The sequence below is a fragment of the Saccopteryx leptura genome, chromosome 3 (genome assembly GCF_036850995.1).
Source record: "Saccopteryx leptura isolate mSacLep1 chromosome 3, mSacLep1_pri_phased_curated, whole genome shotgun sequence".
NCBI lineage: Eukaryota > Metazoa > Chordata > Mammalia > Chiroptera > Emballonuridae > Saccopteryx > Saccopteryx leptura.
Window position 1 is genome coordinate 325,676,666 of NC_089505.1, and position 4,553 is coordinate 325,681,218.

The window sequence follows — 4,553 nt, forward strand, 5'->3', positions numbered from 1 at the left end:
AATTGACCATAAAGATATGGGTTTATTTCTGGGCTCTCTATTCTGTTTCATTGATCTATGTGGCTGTTTTTATGATAATACCATGCTATTTTGATTACTATAGACTGATATAGTTTGATATCAGGTAGCATGATCCTTCCAACTTTGTTCTTCTTTCTCAAGATTACTGTCACTATTTTGAACCTTTAGTATTTCCACATAAAATTTTGGATTATGTGTTCTATCTATGTGAGAAATGCCACCATATTTTGGTAGGAATAATAGTCATGTGGAAAGATGCTCCATATCACTAATCATCAGAGAAATGAAAATTAAAATCACAATGAGATATCATCTTACACCTGTTAGAAAGGCTTTTATCAATAAATTAACAACAACACATGTTGATAAGGATGTGGAGAAAAGGAAACTCTAGTATGCTGTTGGTGGGAATGCAGATTGGTGCAGCCACTATGGAAAACAGTGTGATTCCTCAAAAGGTAAAAACAAAATGGCCTTATCACCGAAGTAATTCCACTTCTGGGCATATAGCTAAAGAAACCCCAAACACTAATTTGAAAGAATATATGCATCACTATGTTTATTGAAGCATTATTTACAATAGCCAAGATATGGAAGCAACCCAAGTGCCCATTAATAACAAGTGGATAAAAAAGTGCTGGAACACATATACAATGGAATATTATTTGGTCATAGAAAAGAATGAAATCTTACCATTTGTAACAGTATAGCTAGACCTAGAGGGTATTATACTAAGCAAAAAAAGCTAGACAGAGAAGATACACACCATATGATTTTACATATATGAGGAATCTAAAGAACAAAATAAACACACAGAGAAAGTAGAAACAGATTTATAAATGCAGAAATGGATTGATGGATTCCAGAGCAGAGGGGAAGGGGTCTGGGTGAAAAGGATAAAGGAATTAAGAAATACAAATTGTTAATTATAAAATAGTCATGTGGATATGAAGTAAAACATATGGAATATAGTCAACAATATCGTAATAACTATGTATGGCACGACGTAGGTACTGGAAATATTGAGGGGAACATTGTAAAGTATATGATTGTCTAACTGACATGCTGTACAGCTAAAACTAATACAAAAGTAATGTTGAATGCAAACTGTAATTGAAAAACAAAATTTTAAAATGACTGTCTTTATTTTAAAAATCATTTGTCATTTGGAACTTGATTTGCTAAGGTCGGACATAAATTAAAAATGCCTCCCCAGGAAAATTTGGATCCACTTTTTTTTTTACAACTTACTGAGTATTTTTCATTGCTAAAAGTCTCTGTTTGTGTCTGTATATGTCTATATATTTATGTTGTAATGTGAAATAATTTTCTGTCTCCAGTTGGTTTTGTTAAAATTATTTTAAAGGCAAGTGCTTGTAAGAATTAGGTATTCTCAAATTCTCAGCAATATAGTAACTAATTCTAATGCTTTTTAACTTTACATAATCTAAGTTTAGTCTTTGGTTAAAAGTTTAAATTTGTTGGTTTAAGTACAATAGACATCTTTTGAATGACTGATATTAAATATAATATTTATATTTTACCCAGTTTTTAGAAAAATAAGTTCATGTTAATAATTGACTTTGATGTCTATGAAATAGGTTTCTAGGGTTATAAAATATCTTTACTCATTTGCCAAGCTACAGAATGCTAATTGATCACCTCTTAATTTTCAGAAATTGAGATTTTAAGGGTTAAAATCTCAATATACAAAGGAATAATTTTGTGGTATTCCAGAACAAAAACCAAAAGAACAAAAAGATTTGTTTTATCTTTTTCACAAAAAGAAAATATTAAACTAACCAGGTTTGTTTTTTCATGTTAAATTGCATGGGAAGCACTGTAAAATTAGTGATAGTATTATATGGGTAAACTATGTTTCTAAATTAAACAAAATAGCCATGGCTACAAGAAACCTAAGACAGCTGCTTGGTTCTTCCCAACTCCCTGGAAATCCCCCCCCTTTTTTTGGGTTTTTACATTCTTTTATGCATCAATGTATTTATGCTGAACTTAAATTAGATGAAGAAACTTATGAGCTGATATTATTAAAAGGAAACATGTTACATATTGGCACGGTTTGATAAAACTACTGCAAAAAATGCCAGATAGGTAACCACTTCCTTTGACAGTGAGCTCCCTGGAGACAAAAACTCTAGAGTTCATTGACTAGCACAAGATTTAGTTTTTCTTGGGGAAAGGTCAGCAATAAGACACTGTCCAATCTCATTAGAAGTGACCTTATCTGGCACCCAATCATAAGGGAAGATTTACTCCTGTCTGTGAAATTTACTTTGCCTACAACAGATACCAATCTAAGTCTCCCCTAGGATGAGAACTCACTAATATTAGAAGTAGACTGTTATCCTGAGACATTGACAAAGCCTCCAGGGATAAGTTACCAACATCAGAAGTAGACTGCTATCCTAAGACAGCAACAAGGCCTGTACACCTGCAGATTGATTTTGAACTCATTATTCATCATTTGATTGTTTTTATCTGTCTGCTAGTGATATTTGTGGATGAAAAAGGGGTCACATACTAAGCCTGACAAGCTCAGAGGAGGCCTGAACAGACCTCACAAATTCAGAGACCAAAAGTAAAAGTAACCACTTAGGATGATTTTAACATAAATATTCATAAGTAAAAGCAGTTCATGGTAGAGTCACGTACTAGGCTTGTAGCTTCACTGACAAAAGTAAATCCGCCTATTGTGTTTTTTCATCTAAGATACTATACCTTTGAAATGTCACAGTAATATTCTTTTCAGACCCCTCAAGTCACAACTTCCAACTCCAGAACAGGAGATCACAGAAGCCCTCAACTGTTATTTTGTTCCCCATATGCCATCTTTATGTACTATAAATGTTTATTATCTAGTAGCTACCAATGTAAAAGAAGTATGTGTCTCTACATTTTGTTTTTTATTCAGTCCCAGAGACTTCTCTGCTTTGCTTCCTCCTGCTCTCTTAAACTACCACCCATAGATTTCATATAGCCCTGCTAATGTCTCCTCCTTATTTTCTGATGTATAAAATAAGCTGCAAAACTGGCATTCTCAGGAGCATTTTTTCAACCCATTCAGACTTTGCTTCCCAGGAATTGTCATCAATTTGGCTCAAATAAACTCATACAAATTCTCTATAAGTTGAAGATTTCTTATATCAATGTATCAATCATAGTAATAGCTATACATGTTTTTTGAGTTATTCTATATAGTCCAACTGTTTATGATTACTGAATATTTATAGCTATTGATATTTTTCATGGCTTATGTAAATGTTACACTTGATGTAAAATACAGAAAAATGAGACAGAATGCAAAACTGAGATCATGATCTTTCATAGGATAAAAATAATTCAAAGTGTTTTTTCTTCAGGAAAGAACCATATGACCTGACTGCTTTTTATTAACCCTGCTTCCATTTTTAGGGAGATTCAGTCATAACCCAGATCCTGTGGTTTTGCCCCATCCCCAATGGTCTGCTGCCTCAATACATTAAGCTATGGCCATTGGCACTAATTCCATGCCAATAGGAATTCCTAATTTGGGGGGTGAAGAAGGAAATTTTATTCAGTGCAAACAGTTCAGTTATGAAGCAGCAGGGTTGTGGGGAAGCCCTGAGGTAAGGCGGCTCTGGGGAGAGACAGGCCTGGGTTGAGGCCCCCCTCCAGTTAAACAGCTGTGTTCTGCCCTCCTCCAGTCTGCCTCACGCTGGTCTACTTAAATGTCTTGGGTCCTTCAGCTCCAGCTGGTGAAATGCGATCTACAGTGGAAAGGGAAAGTTAAGGAGACCAACTTTTTTACAATGAAAAAGACAAAAATAAATGGAAGAAAACAATATCGTAAATAAAAGAAACATTTTATTCACTGCAACAATAATACACTATAATATGATAAATGCATAATAAAACATTTGTCATATTTTATATTATAATTATGCTTACATGCTTATTAATTTTTAATAATTGTAAGAAAAAAGTACTCATTTAGATATAAATACGTGATATCACATGCAATGGATCAACTCCGCATCGATCGAATAGGGACATTTATAGATTACTCTTCCAATATCAAAAAGGACATGTAGAAAGACACTTTTTGAGGGAGGACGTACCTTACAAAAGAAGGGCTATCCTCCCTAAAGGAGGACGATTGGTTACCAAATGCATTAGTGGAGCTGGAGGAGAGCAGATTTATATATACAAAAGTCCCTATTCTTGATCCATGATTAGAGAGAGAGAGAGAGAGAGAGAGAGAGAGAGAGAGAGAGAGAGAGAGAGAGAGAGAGAGAGAGAGAGAGAGAGAGAGAGAGAGAGAGAGAGAGAGAGAGAGAGAGAGAGAGAGAGAGAGAGAATGTTGTGTGTGTAACCGTGTGTAAATCTGTCGCACGTTTGCGCATGCTCGCAACCTTTCAGTCAGTCAAGCCCCGCCCCCACGCGCGCGCGTGTGCCTGTCTCAGGTTTGCGCATGCCCGCATATTCCATATCCCCGCCCCTCTTTGCTTCCAAAGACTCGGCTTAAATCCGGT